This window comes from Acomys minous, assembly GCF_964271855.1.
Source record: "Acomys minous genome assembly, chromosome: 16".
Taxonomy (NCBI): domain Eukaryota; kingdom Metazoa; phylum Chordata; class Mammalia; order Rodentia; family Muridae; genus Acomys; species Acomys minous.
Genome location: NC_140498.1, coordinates 17,661,250 through 17,679,560, shown reverse-complemented (window position 1 = coordinate 17,679,560; position 18,311 = coordinate 17,661,250). Strand labels below are relative to the sequence as shown.

General features: G+C 46.5%; 1 pseudogene across 1 annotated transcript; it reads left to right on the top strand.

Annotated features, from left to right (window-relative positions):
- The first annotated feature begins 16,718 nt into the window (after nucleotides 1-16,718).
- LOC311586347 (glyceraldehyde-3-phosphate dehydrogenase-like) lies at nucleotides 16,719-17,675 on the top strand (annotated as a pseudogene). The gene has a single exon. The product of its transcript is annotated as a glyceraldehyde-3-phosphate dehydrogenase-like (transcript).
- Nucleotides 17,676-18,311: the final 636 nt, after the last annotated feature.

Here is an 18,311-nt window from a genome sequence, read left to right as displayed (position 1 = left end):
CCCAAGAGCCGAGTCCAAATGCAATGACAGGGAAGTCTTTATTACAGGTTCGAACCCGGACCACCCCTCCCGTGCACTGGCACAGCAGATGCAGGGAAGTGGCCTCAAGTCTCAATTGAGAGAGCTTTTTAAAAAATAGGTTTTAGTTAAAGAAATGGGCTTTACAGTATATGATTGGATGGCATTTGGGCAGAAAAGCTGCAAGCAGGGAGTTACAAGCCTTGGCATTTCATGGTTGGGTAACAGGTGTAGGGGCAAGTTGACCTATAGAAAAGATTGGTTGAAGCAGTCACAGGAGCGTTAGGAACTTTGGCCTGGTTTCTCCTAATTGGTTGTTGCTATGCGCCAGACCACCTGCTGGTCAGCTTGACCAGCAGGGAGAATATTTGGGCTTTCCCAAGGTGAGCTGATTGTGTTACTAGGGAATATTTTTCTGTTTAGACTCGTTTGTGGTTTTTCTGGAATCTGAGTTCAGTCCTTGGCTAGGTTTAACACAAAACGAAGTTTCTTTTTCAAAATGAAGTTTGTCTGGTCCTTTCAATATTATAACATTATACCAGGAAACTTCCCCCTGCAAATTATACTGGGCTTAAATTTGTTGGGAATAAACTGTCTGATATTGGATGCTTCAGGTTCATGAGGTGAATCTGAACCAAGTTTTCATTCTCATCTCACCGTGGTTTGCTTCTCTGACTGATACCTGTAGATACCACAGAAACATAAAAAAATAAAAATAAAAAATAAATAAAGTGAGCCCCGTGTGCTGCCACATGCTTTCGATCTCAGCACTCAGGAGGCAGAGGCAGGCCTGGTCTACAAAGGAAATTCCACGACAGCTAGGACTATTGGTTGTCTTGAAAATTACCTAAATAAATAAATAATAAGGTTCATGCGCGCGCGCGCACACACACACACACACACACACACACACAATGAACATAGAATACTTGATCCAACAGAAGTCATGCTTTAATCCCTCCTTGCCTTACTGTTTGGTCCCTACCTGCTGCAGGGTGTGGCTGGCATACCTGCCCTCTACCCTGAATCCTTCCCTCCCTCCCTCTGCATGGTAGAGAGAGCTGCAGCTTCAAAACAAACAAACAAACAAATAACAATACCCTGCACATGCCTGTTATCCCAGCACTCAGGAGGCAGAGGCCAGCTTAGTCTACAGACTGAGTTCCAGGACAGCCAAGGCTACACAGAGAAGCCCTGTCTTGAAAAACAAAACAAGTGAACAAAGAAAAACAAAACAAAACAAAAAACCCAAATAACCCTGCATTTGTTTATATATTATAACTTCCTCTTTAATTATCTCATTCGGCCATTTCAATTACTTATCATCCTGCTCATCTGAACTTCAAAGTCCCTAGTCCAGCCTCTTGCACCCATCGCTCCTGCCCTAGGTCAGTAGAGGAAATCCTGCAACTTTGTAATGTGGCATCTGCAAAGACTGACATTTCCAGTTGGTGGTTTCCGCCATCCCACCGGCAATCTACCTTCTCATCCACATCTTAACTCAGCAGCCTGGGTCGAAAGCGGAAATGGGCTGATTTATCTTGGACTTATATTTTAGAAGGCAGCTGAGGAGTTTTGGGGGCAGAATAAACTTGGCGTGGAAGGAAAACAAAGTCCACGGAGTGAGGTGGAGCTGCTGGGGCTGATGTGGTCTGGGTGGGGCCCTGGCTCTAAGAAATGAGACCAAGGTGAGGGATTGCTCATCTTCCTGAGCACCAAAGTCCGGAGTTCTGCAGAGTTCACAGACTGTGGGTGCACCTAACTGAGCTGCCTGGTGTCTGAAAGAAGCCCGGTTGGAGATGGTGCAGGAGGCCTTGCCTGGCCCTCGAGCTCAGGGCAGGTGGAAAACAAGCAGCTTCCTGGGAGGGTTCAGAGGGACGAGGGCATCAGGGCGGAAGCCAGGCTTGGAAAGGCAAGGACAGTGTAAGGATGTCATCTGAGAATCCAGTCTCCTCTCAGCCGAGCTCTGCTGCAGCCACAGTGAAGGGAGTCTGGCCAGCGGGAGCATGCTGAGCACGCCTCCAGCAGCCCTGCCCTTCCCCCACACTCCCTCTGCCTTGCTAGAAACTGTTAGATTACATTCCTAAAGCTAGCCACCAAGGTGGCCACTTCCCCGTCTCCCCCACCCCACCCCAAGGCTGACCACCAAGGTCCAGCTATTGAAATATTGAAGTCCAGCAATCAAAAGCCCCCTTTGTGGCTCACCAAATTAACGTGCCCTATTAAAATTGAACACCTCATCCTAACACTGCCCCCCCCCACCCCTGCCTTTACCTTTATAAACCGCCAATTTCCTATGTGTCATGTCGGTCTCCTCTCTACCCAGTGGCAGGCCTTTGTCTTTCAGGACAAATGTCCCTTCCCTCTTCTCCCTCATCCTCTATTTCTTGTCTTTGTCCTTATCGCTGGCCTCTGTTCCTCTGGGACAAATAGATCTCCTTTCAGCTGAGAACTTGGTCTTGGGTGTTTTGAGCCAACTTCAAGGTCCCTACACCTAACATGATACCCACAGGTACCTTCTGAGACCCTGTCTGGGAGTCCTGACTCAGACTTCTTGGTGCCAGACTCTCTGACCTAGGAAGTGAGTTAATATCAAAGGGAGTCTTGGTGGCCACACATCCTGCTCTCCAACCCCTTCCGTCTGAATCAGAGAGCCTGGTCATAAGCTTGTGCTGAGAAACTTCCCCCAGCCTCAGAAAACTATAAAAAAAGACACCCATTTCCGCCTTTCATCAGAGCTCCTGCCTTGCTGTCTCTGGTGCTGGGACCTGAGAGCCCCCCTCCCCCCCACTGTCTGCCCACAGCATTAATAACTCTTCCAATAAACCCCTTACTCCCCCATAATCCGTCTTACTGCCCCCTTGTGAACTCCCACTCCAAAGCTCAACAGTAAGGAAATGTGGGGAGCAGTTTGGGGTGCACTTGGAAGAGGAGCACAGAGCTGGGAATGCCAGAGCAGTGTGGAGGGCTGGTGGACAGTGGGGTGGGGATCACCATGAGAATTTTTTGTTTTGGTTTTTTGCTCCTTACACACACACACACACACACACACACAACCAGAGTTTCTCTGTGTAGCCCTGGCTGTACTGGAACTTACTCTGTAGACCAGGCTGGCCTTGAACTCACAAAGATCCACTTGCTTCTGTCTCCCTAGTGCTGGGATTAAAGGCGTGCTCCACCAATGCCCAGTGCCATGGACAGGAAATTTGCAGAGCTTAGCGCTGGAGCAATCTAGGCTCAAGGTTCATAAGATCAGGTTTTAGACTTTTCTATGCCAACAAAGGCATTGGGTAATAGTTCAAATCCTTGTACTTGTAATTTTTTTTTTTTTTTTTTTTTTTTACAACTTGTTTAGCAGTCTGTTAAATATCACCTTGGTGATAAGGTAATTCACCCCAGCAGAACTAGCTTGGTTGGGTCTAAACTAGAGCAGAGGTGAGTGATGTAATTGGAGGTGTGAAAGATTCGGAAAATGACTTTGGTCTGGGCTCAGCCTCCCCAGACTCAGTACCAGTGGAGGGCACCAGGCTCCAGGCTGGACAGGTGGCCAGAGTTTTGTATTCTTCAAGTTCTGTACTGTTGCTTCCTAAGGCCTAGCTGGGAGTGTTGCTCAGTGGTGAAGAAGTATTTGCTTAGCCTGCCGGAAGCTATAGGTTCATCTTCAGCACAAAGAAAATAAGAGAAACAATGGCTAAGACCGTACTTTAGTAGACAATGAAAGTATTTATTTTAAAGTCTTATTATGGTTAAAAATGTAATATATTTGTGGAAGTATTTGGTTTTTTTTGTGTGTGTTGTTGTTCTTGTTTTGGGACACAGGGTTTCTCTCTATAGTTTGGCTGTCCTGGACTCGATTTGTAGACCAGGCTGGCCTTGAACTCACAGAGATCCATCTGCCTCTGCCTCCCAGAGTACTGGGATTACAGGTATGCACCACTGCACCCAGCTTGTGGAAGTATTTGTAAAGTGTGGAAAAACCACAGAAAAGAAACAGAAATCATCTATAATTCTGTCATCCAAACATGTACTGTTAACGCCAGACATTTAATTATTTCTTCCAGCATTTCCCCCTCCCCTGCTCCCCATCGTTTAACCATTTCTTCATTCAACCACTGTTTTTTTTTGGGGGGGGTTCTTTTTATTTTTTCTTTTTTTGGTTTTTTGAGACAGGGTTTCTCTGTGTAGCTGTGGCTGTCCAAGACTCACTTTGTAGACCAGGCTGGCCTTGAACTCATAGCGATCCGCCTGCCTCTGCCTACCGAGCGCTGGGATTAAAGGCGTGTGCCACCACACCAGGAGCTCAACCATTGTTTATTAATAATTAATACTCATACTGCTTATGGTTTTGTTTATTTGTTTTGAGATAGGGTCTCATGTAGCCCAGGCTGGCCTCAAATTTGCTGTGTAGTATGAGAGTGTACTTAATTACATTAATCTCATTGGTATTCTGTAATTGAGGTACTACATAATCTATACCGGTATGTTAGGTGGAAAACAGTATTACATCTTTGCCTTAACTAATAATCTTTTCTTAAGAATTAAAATGTTTTGTTTGTATGCATAGTGTGCATGGTCGTGCATCTGTGGATGTGCATTTGTATTTCTGAGTGAATGCATGCATGTGCCATGGTGCAAGCGTGGAGGTCTGACAACAGCTTTGACTATCCTTGTCCTTCGCCTTGCTTGGGACAAGCTTGTTCACCAATGCATATTCCTGGGTAGCTGGCCCATAGTTTTGAGGGTTTTTTTTCCCTTTCAGATCCCCATTTACCCAGATGCATGTGATCACACCCCATTTTACATGGCTTCTGGGGATTCAGACTCTGGGCTTCATGTTTGCAACAAGTGCCTTACCCACTAAGCCATCTACCCAGCCCAGTATATTCTCTTGGAAGTTTATCGGCCTCAGTTTCTCTTTTGGGACTATGTGTTTTCTGGAGACAGATCTTGCTAGGATTATAGATGTGTATTACCCCACCTAACAGCTCACCATATATTTATTGACCACTTACTGCATTCTCTGAGCATCTGAGAGTACATGTGCCCTTTACTGGAGATCAAGCCAGGGTCTTGAGACATGCTAGGCAAGTGCTTAACCACTGAGCTATAGTGCCAGCGCCCTAAGTACTAAGTATTGTCTAAACGCCAAGGTGTTCCTCAACAAGCATATCTCCCAGGAGAGGGAGAAAGACAAAGAACAAAATCAATGAACAATTTAATTAAGATATCAGGGGTTGATAATCACTATGGAGAAAAGAGAAGAAGGGTAGGGCAGAAAGAGAACAGGGTTCAGTCTTAAGTGGGGTGGCCAGATAAGGGCTTGTTGAGGAAGTATTTGAGCAAAGACAGGAAGCATGGGTGTAGTTGTGATGATACCTTACCTGGATGGTCATTTTCAGGCAGAGGCAACGTGTAACATGTGTCTTATGTTCAGGGTGTCACGACACAGGTAGCACTCGAATGAAGATGGCAATGGAGGGGAATGGGAGATGGAATAAGAGATTGGAGCCTTACAAAATGGGGTGACCATATACAACTTATCGCCATCGCTTTAGAGTGAAGGGTGGGGGTGAGGGCTATAGCCACTAGCTATGAGGGCTATCCTGGGCAAATGGTGACATTATAAGGATTTGCACTTTGTTCTGTTTTATTGGTTTGTATGAGATGGAGTCACAGGTAGTTCAGGCAGTCCTCAAACACACTACATAGCTGAGGATGACCTTAACTTCTTTCTAGCCCTCCCCCCCCAACCTCCAAGTTCTTTAATTTCAGGCATATTCTATGTACTTGGCTTGCACAGTGCTAGGAATTTAGCCCAAAAGTCGAGATTTTTAAAAATCAGACTAAGTGGGCTGGAGAGAGAGCTCAGTGGTTAGGAGCACTGGCTGCTCTTCCAGAGGTCCGGAGTTCAAGTCCCAGGACCACATGGTGGCTCATATATAAGGAGATTTGATGATGTCTTTTGACAGGCAGGCATACACCTTGGAAGAGTACCGTATCCATAATAAATATATAAATTTAAAAATCAGATATAGCTGCATGTGTTTGTCATCATAGCTCTGGAGAGATGAGACAGGAAGATCCCTGAGACCCCATCTCAAGGCGTAAGGCAGAAAGCAACTGAGGACAACTGAGATTGATCTCTGACTTCCATATGTACTACTGCATATGTGTCTATACACCTACATGTATATGTGCACAAACCCACATGAACACTTACATATACACTACACATATATACACGCCAAATGTCAATATATACCAAAAATAATACTTTCATCAGGCTAATGTAAAAGTATTTAAATTAAGTTATTTATTAAATCCAGTTTTAGATAGCTTTCTGTCACTGTGACGAAAGACCTGTAAGAAATAGTTTAAAAGGAGGAAAGGTTTATTTTGGCTCAAATTTCAGGGGCTTCAATTTGCGTTCTTTGGCCCCATCATTTTGGGTCCCTGGCTAAACGCCACAGTATGGAGCATCTAGTGGAACAAAATTGCTCATGTATGGGCTACTGAGAAGCCAAAAAGAAAGGAGAGCTAAACATTTTCCTTATTATTAGAGGGCACACTCCACCCTCAGTGATCTACTTACTCCTAGGAAGCCCCAGTTAGAGCTCCCACCCACTCTCAGTGGGGCCACCAGCTGGGGACCATGTCTAGGACCATAACAAATACCTGTCACACGCTTAGCTGTGCTAAGCCTCACTGAGGAGGATGAAGAGTTAAGCAAGAGAGGTCCCTGGCCTCCCAGAGCCAAGAACTCTATTGAAGGGCAGCTGAGTGAGGGCGACAAGAGGTACAAGAGAACACAGATGTGAACAGCCTCTGCCAGTAGGAAGGCGGGCCAAGGACAGCACCTTGGGTGGCCACACAATCAGCTCTCTTCAGGACAGGCAGCGCTATGGCTGCCTGTAGAAGTGATGGTGATCCAGGCAGGTTACAAAGAACAAGATACAAACAACAGAGGTGAAGGCTGTGCACTCGCATCCTCATGGCCAAGCGTGGTGACACCAGATAGACTATTTCTTAACTTTAAGTTTATGGTTTTTGTTTTTGTTTTTACTTATTGAGGGAGGGGGAGAGAGGAGGGGGGAGGGAGAGGGTGTTTGACGTGTGTGCACCATCACACACATGTGGAGATCAGAGGACAGCGTTGTGGTTCAGGGATCAAGCTCAGGCCATCAAGTTTACGTGACAAGCATTTTGTTTGCACCTACTGAGTCATCTCACTGCTCAGTTCTCTGGATGCTTGCCGGTTTGGATCAGGATCTGGGGAGATAATCTCAGTTGGTAAAGTGTTGGTTCCATAGTGTGAGAACCTGGGTTTGTTTGGTCCCCAGAATCCAAGTGAAAAGCCAGACATGGCAGGGTGTACTTGCAATCTCAGGGGATATAGAGACAAGGGGATCCCTAGGGCTTGCTGGGCACTTAGCCTAACTGATTCTTGAGCTCCAGGCCCCAGTGAGCGATGCTGTCTCTCTCACAAAACAAGTTGGGGCCAGAGAGATGGCTCAGTGGGTAAAGGAACCTGCTGCTGAGTCCAACGAGCTGAGTTAGATCCTTGGGACCCACGTAGTAGGAGAGATCCTACTTCCTCAGGTCATATCTCTCTCACTCTCTCTCTCTCTCTCTCTCTCTCTCTCTCTCTCTCTCTCTCTCTCTCACACACACACACACACACACACACACACACACACTCACACACTCAGAGTGTCGATGAATAGAAACTGTTAAGAATAGGACAATAGAGGGAAAACCATTACAAATTAGCCAGAGATGCTCAAGATGAGCAACTTGAAATAACGACAGTTTATTGAGGCGTTACATCAAAATGTCTTTTGGAAAATAATCACATGAAGAAAATATATGTTTGAAGGGCACTGTTTACAGGAGGCAATGTCAACCAGCAGCATAGTAAAAAGCAAAGTCTGTTCTGGCATTGGATATGCTCAAGAAACAGTAGTTTGTTACAGTGCTGCTCTCCAGGAGCCACTTTTTTGAGAGCACGAGTCCCCATGCCTCACGTCTCAGGAGTGCCTCTGGGCCTCTCTCTGTGTTACCTCAGCCTCAGTGTTTTGTGAGACACATTGCTGATGTGTACTGATGATATTATCCAACTATCCATCATGGCTTCAGCCTTTGGGGCTGCTGCCTTTTGGCCCCAAGCTTCTGCTACTGGTGACCTCACAGTCACCTGGTTTGAAAGATGCAGCTGCCTACAACGCATAGGAAGGTATGGATTCATGAGAACAGTTTTCAGCCTTTACAGCCTTCCTTTCTTGGTACCTATTCTTCTTGGATGAGGAGTATACAAGCCATCTCTACCTATTTAACTAGTCTGTACAGTTGTTCTGATTTTCTGTTTATCAGCAAAATCCATCTGAATCCAGAAATAGAAACAGAAGACTAAGCACATCCTCAAAGAGAAAATGCATAACCTACAGGGACCTTTTACAAATTGCATGTACACATGCATGTGTGCACATATGTGTGAGGGCACATTTCTCTGTGTATGTGGAGGCCAAAGTGGACACTGGGTGGCTTCCCTTACCACTCTCCACATTATATTTTGAGACAGGGTCTCTCACTGAATCCGAAGGTCACCTACCACTTTTGGTTAGACTAACTAGCCGTCAAGTGCCTAGGCTCTAGGTATCCCTGACCTCCAGAACAGGGCTTATTGATATGTGCTCCCATGCCCAGATTGCTTTACAGACATTCTGGGGGTCTGAAGCCAGGTCCTTACGCTTGCACGGTGGGGACTTTACCCATTGAGCTATCTCTCTAGAGCCCTTGTTAGTAGACAAAGAGGTATAAAGGCTGCTGCAGCTGTAACTAAATCTACCTGACTCCTTCCTAAGAGCAGATGGGCCAGGTTACATGTACTCTTGGTGCATTCAGTTGAAATATTACTTTGTGTGTGTGTGTGTGTGTGTGTGTGTGTGTGTATTCACATATACAAGGGTGCACATACATGTCAACATCAGGTGTCTTTCTCCATCACTGTCTACCTTGGGGGTGCACACCTTTAATCCCAGCACTCGGGAGGCAGAGGCAGGCAGATCGCTGTGAGTTCAAGGCCAGCCTGGTCTACAAAGGGAGTCCAGGACAGCCAAACCCTGTCTCAAACAAACAAACAAACAAACAAACATTTATGCACATGCGTGCAGTGCCTGGAGAAGCCATATGAGGGTATCAGATTTCCCGGAATTGTAGTTAGAGAAGGTTGTGGGTCATCATGTTCTGGGAACTGAACCCAGGACCTCTGGAAGAGCAGCCAGTACTAGTAACTGCTGAGCTATTTCAGGCTCTCTCACGGACCCTGGAGCTGCTCATTAGGTTAGACTGGCTGACCAGCAAGCCTCAGGGTTCCTCCCAACTCTGCCTCCTTTGTACTAGGTTACAAACAGCTACACTTGGCTTTTTTACATAGCACTAGGGATCTCCCAAGCCACTACTATTTTTTATGTCAGTAAAATACTATTAATATCTACCATTATGGTATACAGTAAAGTGTATTTGATTTTTATTCTTGGTTCCTGTTTTAGAGATCTTAAAACTTCTAAAGTTTCCTGATTAAAGCATCTTTATTTTTGTCTCTCACAATAAACTTTGGGAGCTTCCAGGCTTGTACTAGGGAGGTTACAAGAGAAGAGGGTGAGGCTCCTGGACAGCTGGGGGTCCAGTCATCAGAAAGGCCACTGGGCTTGGATGTAGTAGCCTTTACGCAGGACCCTGAACTTCTGGCCAGCTGTGTCCCGCACACTGAACTTGATGGGTCCTCTGTTGGTATGGAAGGTGAGCGCATGCACCTCGGTCCTTCTGGCCAGCTGTGCCCCACACACTGAACTTGATGGGTCCTCGGTTGGTATGGAAGGTGAGCGCATGCACCTCGGTCCTTCTGGCCAGCTGTGCCCCACACACTGAACTTGCTGGGTCCTCTGTTGGTATGGAAGGTGAGCACATGCACCTTGGTCCTTCTGGCCAGCTGTGCCCCACACACTGAACTTGATGGGTCCTCTGTTGGTATGGAAGGTGAGCGCATGCACCTCGGTCCTTCTGGCCAGCTGTGCCCCACACACTGAACTTGATGGGTCCTCTGTTGGTATGGAAGGTGAGCGCATGCACCTCGGTCCTTCTGGCCAGCTGTGTCCCGCACACTGAACTTGATGGGTCCTCTGTTGGTATGGAAGGTGAGCACATGCACCTCGGTCCTTCTGGCCAGCTGTGCCCCACACACTGAACTTGCTGGGTCCTCTGTTGGTATGGAAGGTGAGCGCATGCACCTCGGTCCTTCTGGCCAGCTGTGTCCCGCACACTGAACTTGCTGGGTCCTCTGTTGGTATGGAAGGTGAGCGCATGCACCTCGGTCCTTCTGGCCAGCTGTGTACCGCACACTGAACTTGATGGGTCCTCTGTTGGTATGGAAGGTGAGCGCATGCACCTCGGTCCTTCTGGCCAGCTGTGCCCCACACACTGAACTTGCTGGGTCCTCTGTTGGTATGGAAGGTGAGCGCATGCACCTCGGTCCTTCTGGCCAGCTGTGTACCGCACACTGAACTTGATGGGTCCTCTGTTGGTATGGAAGGTGAGCGCATGCACCTCGGTCCTTCTGGCCAGCTGTGCCCCACACACTGAACTTGCTGGGTCCTCAGTTGGTATGGAAGGTGAGCGCATGCACCTCCACACACCAGGGTGACTATGTACTTCTTCTTCAACCTGCCCGTCAAGTGGTGCTTCAGGAATGTTGTCTTCCCTGTGCCAAGCTTAAACAGAACCTGCACAGCCATTGCACCAATCCTTTAAAAACCCTTTCTTAGGGCCGGGCGTGGCAGCGCCCGCCTTTAATCCCAGCACTTGGGAAGCAGAGACAGGCGGATCGCTGTGAGTTCGAGGCCAGCCTGGTCTACATAGTGAGTCTAGGACAGCCAAGGCTACACAGAGAGACCCCGTCTAAAAAAAAAAAAAAAAAAGAACAAATGCTTTCTTAAATGTTTGGTGCTAAAAGTATTTCAGATTTCAGAGTTGTTTGTTTATTTTTGGGATATTTTTGTAGGCTTTTTTAGAATGTAAACATTGACACTAAAAGTTTCTGGTTTGGGAACATTTGGAATGCAAAAGCATGGAATTGTCCTGTCAGCTCATGGGAACAGATTCAGGAAATTATCTACATGTATATTTTAGAAGACAGTATTTATTAAAAAGAAAGCACAGAGTAATATATACCCACACAAAAGGGCACAATTCTGATATAATGTTATGTTTTAGAAAGTTATACCCAATGCATAATTTTGCTTGTTCAGAAATATATTTATGCCACACAAAGCATGCCTGAATCCCTGGAAGCTCAAGATCAAGAGTGTTGTGTGGCGATATTCCAGGAAGACTCTGGAAGTTCCAAAGGGTAGCTGCTTAGGACTAAAGGAGTCAACAACCCAAGAGTCTCAGGAAGTCCCTGAAACTGACCAGATGCATAAGAGACTCATTCCCCAAGGTTATGGAAGCAGTAAGGGCTGTCAAGGAGACAGTCTAACTGAGCTGCCTTCAAGAGCTCCTGGGACGTGTTGCGTTACACTTGTTCAGCTACGCAGAGAACTCCAGGTTTGCAGTTTTCATGGTCTGTCTCCAGTGTATTGGGGGTGGGACTTTTCAGTGATGCAGCTGGTTTTGAGTCATCCCTCCACCTGTAGGTAGCCTCTCATCCGTGGTCCTGTTCGCTACCCCAGTAAAGTCACGGCTCACCAAGACTGCACTTTGGTTACTTTGGTCTGTTGTGGCTTTCCTTTCTGAGGTGAATAGATGTGTGTGTTGCATATCCCCGGGGAAAGCCTCATTCCACACAGCCCACCTGGCGTCCTCAGATGATAACCAACACAGACCCTGTCTCAAATAGGGTGGCAGGAAGGACTGAGACTGTCCTGTGACCTTCACATTCATGCACATGCATGTGCACATGTTCACTTGCATCCACAAACACAAATGCACATACACACACTCACATGCAAAGCCCACACAAATTAAAAAAAAACTAATTTAAAGACAGAACAAGACTGCATCTCACCCAAGTAAATGGAGTAAGGTGTTATCTTACTGCTCACCCGAGCGGCTATGGAGGTGATGCCCACAGCCACGCTCCTACCAGGGTTGGGTAGGGCTCTGCAGTGAAGACGTACAGCACAGAGAAAGCAGAGGTGACCCCAAATTTCCCTAGCATCACCAGGTCAATGGGCACAAAGTTATAATCTGGAAAAGAGGTTCGTTTCAGAAAGGGTGCTTCTAGAATTGACACTGAATGTTGCTCCTTTATTGTCATTGTTGCTGCCATGTGGTGGGCCACACATAAAGTTGCTGCAGGATATTTGATCCCAGTGTGAGCCCTGAGATTGTGAATGTAAAAACCTGCCTTTGACCCCATTGTGATCCGTACATAATTGAGCCCTAACACACACCTTTAATCTAAGAGCTATCTGTACACAGGATTTAATACAGGTAACCCTAAGTCAAGAGGCAGAGCAAGAAACCAGTTGACTGACAGGGATTAAAGGGTAGAAGAACATCATGACGGGCAGATCTAGGCCCAGGGGTTCAGCTCAAACTACTGTACCAACCAAGGACAATACATGCAATAAACATCGAACCCCTTCTCAGATCTAGCCAATGGACAAGACATTCTCCACAGTCGAGTGGAGAGTGGGGACTGACTTGGATGTAAACTCTGGTGCCCCATATTTGACCACTTTCCCTTGGTGGGGAGGCCTGGTGACACTCAGAGAAAGGATAAGAAGGCTACCAAGATGAGACTTGATAGATAGCCTATGACCATATAGTGGGGGAGGAGGTCTCCCTCGGTCACAGACATAGGGGAGGGGAGTAGGGTGAAAGAGGGAGGGAGGGAGGAATGGGAGGATACAAGGAATGGGATAACAATTGAGATGTAATCTGAATAAATTAAATTTTTTTTTTTTGGTTTTTTGAGACAGGGTTTCTCTGTGTAGCCTTGGCTGTCCTGGACTCCCTTTGTAGACCAGGCTGGCCTCGAACTCACAGAGATCCGCCTGCCTCTGCCTCCCAAGTGCTGGGATTAAAGGCATGCGCCACCACGCCCGGCTGAATAAATTAATTAAATAAAAAATTTTCCTTGTGTGTGTGTGTGGGGGGGGGGAAGAGTAGGAGAGACTTTGAGTTGAGGAGTATTTAAGACTGCATGTAGAAGTAGAAGAGTGTTTGGCTCTTTCGCTTTTAGCTCTTTGGCTCTTAGCTCTCTGGCTCTTGAGCTCCTCAGCTCCTTGGCCTATGGCTTTTGGACTAGCAAGCCTTTAGCCTTGGGTTTTTTGACGTTTTCTTCCTGGGCTGTCAGCTGAGCTAGTGAGCTATTTGGGCCTTTTCCATCTGGACCTGAGCTGAGTAGGAAGGTCAACTGGGTGCTTTCTCTGCCTCTTTGAGCTAGCAGGTTTTTTCACCACAATGTCTGGCTCCTGAGTCTTTATTGGTAAAATAGAATGAACAGGAATTATCAATTAAAACAACATAAAGTACTTCCAGACAAGACTCTCTCCTCAAATGTCTTAATCACCAGACAGTTGAAGATGGAACGTGATGAGTGGCCTTGGACTTTGAGCTACTCCTGCTTTGGATTATTAATGCACCCCATGACCTCTGTCCACATGCCTTAATTTGTTCCAGCAGTCTCAGGGAAAGTTGTTGGTGTTAATACAGTTAAGCTTAATCTTTAAAGAGAGGGGCTATTCCTTTCCTTCCTGATTTTTATGATCAAGAATTACAATTCTAGCAAGCTTAGTGGTGCACGAGTTTTTTAAATATATATTTTGGTGTGTATGATAGTCACGTGTATATGCTGTTTGTGAGCTTTTGCATGTGTGTAGCCATGTGAGTCTGGAATTACAGACGAACCATTTTTTTTCCTGCTCAGCATTTATGTGGGAATCTGGCATCTGAACTCTGGTCTTAGTACACTTTAACCACTGAGCCATCCCCTAGCTCCTGGTGCACGATAATAATCCCAGCTATTAATACTTCACTGATTGAGACAGGAGGATCACAGATTCAAGGCCAGCCTACGCTGTGTAATGTAGTGACCTCAGGCTGGGTCACTTAGCAAGAGATTGCCTCTACATAAAAATAAAGGGTTAAGGATATAGTACAGAGGCTCCATGGTACAATGCTTGGCTAGTGCAAGACCCTGGCTTTAAACTTTAGTTCTTCAGAGGTTACAAGTTAAAGACAAAAAGAAACAGTGTTATCTGAATATTATAATGTAGCAATAATATATTAGCCTGTATTTTAACAACAGGAGAAAGTTAGAGACACAGGGAAAAGGAAATATATCCCCCATTGTGTTACTTTTGGCTTTGGAGTTTTTGTTATTATTATTATTTTGAGGCATTTAGCTTTCCTGCATAACTCTTTTTCTCTTTTTAAATTTTTTCTTTCTTTTTTTTGGGGGGGGGGAGTGTTTCAAGACAGGGTTTCTTTGTGTAGCCTTGGATGTCCTGGACTCTCTTTGTAGACCAGGCTGGCCTCGAACTCACAGAGATCCGCCTGCCTCTGCTTCCCGAGTGCTGGGTGCCACTGCTCTTGGGTTGGTCTGGTTATTATTTGGTCTTCTTCTTCTTACTTACTGGTCTTGCTCTCTTAGATAATTTTAATGTTGTAAATATCCTGATTTAAACATTTTTTAAAACTGTTACTCAACACATAAACACTCTTTGTAAGGCACAGTATGACATTTTCTTCCATCTATACATACAACATGATGAGTTGGCCTTTTAGAAGTTCACTGAGAGGGAGTTGTCACAGGAATAAATAAAAACATGTTCCAATTTTAAAATTATTTTGCATGTGTGTGTGCATACATTGCATATGTTTGCAGGTGAGTGTGCACATGTGTGGAGGCCAGAGGCCTTTGAGGATCATTCCTCACTGAGTACCATCTACTGTTTTTTTTTTCTTTTATTGCATATGAGTGCTTTATCTGCAGAAGACAGCATCAGATTACATTATAGATGGTTGTGAGCCACCATGTGGTTGCTGGGAATTGAACTCAGGACCTCTGGAAGAACAGGTGGCGCTCTTAACCACTGAGCCATCTCTCCAGCCCCCATCTACTGTTTTGAGAGACAAGGTTTCTCCTTAGTCCGGGTCTCACCAAGGAGTCTAGGCTGCTAGAAGAGAATGTCAGGGCTTGGCCCCACTCTGCCTCTCCTGAGCTGGATTTATCAGTCCAGTGGCCCAGCCATCACCTACTCCCTCCCCTCCCCTCTGGAACCTGTCAACTGCTGGGGCAGGCCCCCTGGGGTCCAGCACACACTCAGTCATTTTACACCGGTTCTGCAGGTCACACTCAGGCTCTTAGGCTGGCAAAGTGCTAACACGTTTACAAGACTGAGCTATCGTCCCACATTCCTAGTTCGAACTTCTGAACAAATTGCAAGAAAGTCTGTATGTTGTGCTTGAGGCCGGGCCCAGCCCGTGAGAAATGACCTTAGGTGTGGGCGTGTGACACTTAAACACTCAAAAAAAAAGTCAATGTGGTCCCTAAAAGAATCATGGCCACCAGACTGTATGTGCCTGGAGGAAAGCCTGTCCGTTCAGTGTGTCCATTCCTGGGAAGATAGGCTACCCCAGCTGTCACCTGTTAATCAGGGACAAAGGATGGTCAGGACACCTGTGTCCCTAAGCATGTCAAGCAGTCAAGGCAAGGCTACTGCACCACCTGTGGAATGTCTCCATGGCTTCCAAAGCTTCTCAGATCAGTAGCGACCCCAGCCAAGTGCTAAGGACACTTGTCTTTCTTTGAATGCTAAAACGCATCTGAAAATTTTTGTTTAATTAATTAATTAACTCACCTTTTTATTCTTTATGTACAAAGACTATCATGATCATTTTCACTGGGTAGACAGTCTTGAATAATCTGTTCAAGGCCACTCAGTCCATCTTAATGAAGCCTATGTCCTTCACAGGCTGACGACAACAATGGAGGCTCATGTTTGCGGCGAGGAGCGAGAATCCTGCCTGAACTCCCAGCCTGGGTTCCAGAGGAAACTTCCAGATGAATCAGCATGCTGTTTAGCTCTTTAAGAGCTGTCTTTCAAGGGCCAGTAGACTAAGAGCGTGACTGCTCCTTCAGAAGACCTGGGTTCAATTCCTAGCACCCACATGGTGGCTAAGAAGTGTCTGTAATTCCAGTTCCCAGGGGATCTGAGGCCCTCTAATGGCTGTCCCAGATACTGCGTGCACATGGTACATGGACACACTTGTAGATAAAACACCTATATACATTTTTAAAAATTCATTTTTCAAACTACACTGAAATAAGAAATAAAACAAGCCAGAAAAGGTTATTTTTCCAAATACTAATCCCGCCTGATCTTTAATACACACCTCACTTTAAAATGTAAAACCACAGCAGCCTGGGGGGGGGGTGGAGCTTGGAGGAGGCCAGCTGATATATCCTCCTCAGATAAGGCCAAGGGGACACTTGTCAATTCCGAAGACTGCATGCCAGCTACAGAAAGATGAAGAACCTTCTAGTCAATTTCCCAGTCAGGTGTCATAGGTCAACCAAAAGGTCTAAACTGTAAATGCCACAAGATGACCAAAAAAATCCTTTATTACCTCTGCCTCCCAAGTGCTGGGATTAAAGATGTGCACCACCACACCCGGGTGGCCATATTTGGCCGTATTGGGCGCCTTGTTACCTGGACTTGCTTCTTATCTGGCAAAATGGAGATTGTTGCCATCAGTGACCCTTTCATTGACCTCCACTACATGGTCTACATGTTCCAATATGACTCTACCCACGGCAAGTTCTGCGGCACAGTCAAGGCTGAGAACAGGAAGCTTGTCATCAGCAGGAAGGCCATCACCATATTCCAGAAGCAAGATCCTGCTAACATCAAATGGGCTGATGCTGGTGCCGAGTATGTTGTGGAGTCCACTGGTGTCTTCACTATCATGGAGAAGGTTGGGGTCCACTTGAAGGGTGGAGCCAAAAGAGTCATCATCTCCGCCCCTTCTGCTGATGCCCCCATGTGTGTGATGGGCGTGAACCAGGAGAAGTATGACAACTCACTAAAATTGTCAGCAAGGCTTCCTGCACCACCTACTGCTTAGCGCCCCTGGCCAAGGTCATCCATGACAACTTTGACATCATGGAGAGACTCACTGCCACCCAGAAGACTGTGAATGGACCCTCTGAAAAGCTGTGGCGTGATGGCCATAGAGCTGCCCAGAACATCATCCCTGCATCCACTGGTGCTGCGAAGGCTGTGGGCAAGGTCATCCCGGAGCTGAACAGGAAGCTCACTGGCATGGCCTTCCATGTTCCTACCCCCAGTGTGCCCATCATGGATCCAACACGCTGGATCCGCCAAGTATGATGACATCAAAAGGTGGTAAAGCAGGCATCCGAGGGCCCACTGAAGGGTATCCTTGGTTACACTGAGAACCAGGCTGTCTCCTGCGATTTTAACAGCGACTCCCACTCTTCCACCTTTGATGCTGGGGCTGGCATTGCCCTCAACGACAACTTTGTAAAGCTCATTTCCTGGTATGACAATGAATTTGGCTGCAGCAGCAAGGTGGTGGCCTCCAAGGAGCAAGAAGACCTGGACCACCCACTCCCCGCAAGGACATGAGAGCAAGAAAAGGCCCTCAGCTGCTGAGGAGTCCCTGATCCAACTCAGTCCTTGACACTGAGCATCTCCCCTCAGTATCCATCCTAGACTCCAGAATAATGGGAGGAGCAAGGGACCCTACTCTCTTGAAGACCATCAATAAGGTTCCTTGCACCTACTTAAAAAAAAAAAAAAGAGGCCATTTTATGTCACAGAGCAGTCATGCCAGCTGTGGTGGTTTGAATGAGAGTGGCAGCGTAAGTTCATATATTTGAATATTTGTCTCCAGTTGGTGGAGGGTTTAGGATGTTAGAGGTGCAAGCAACAGGATGGGATTGAGGTTTTAAAGACTTGCATCGTTCCCAGTGTGCTTCCTGCCTCCTGCTTATGGATCAAGATGAGAGCTCAGAGCTGCTCCTGCCACTATGTCTTAGGGCCGCCATCATGGACTCTAACTCCATGGCACTGTAAGTGTAGACAGCACGAGGTCCTCGTGCCCACAGATAAACACGGGAGAAAACAGAAGTGTTAATCATGCTGATCATTAAACTGGCTAAAAGCCAAGCAGTTCTCTCTGAGGCACACCAGGAGGGCCCCAAGTCTGGCAGATGCAACCAGCTCTCTGTGTGCTCACCTGGAAAATAGGCCCACGGGCAG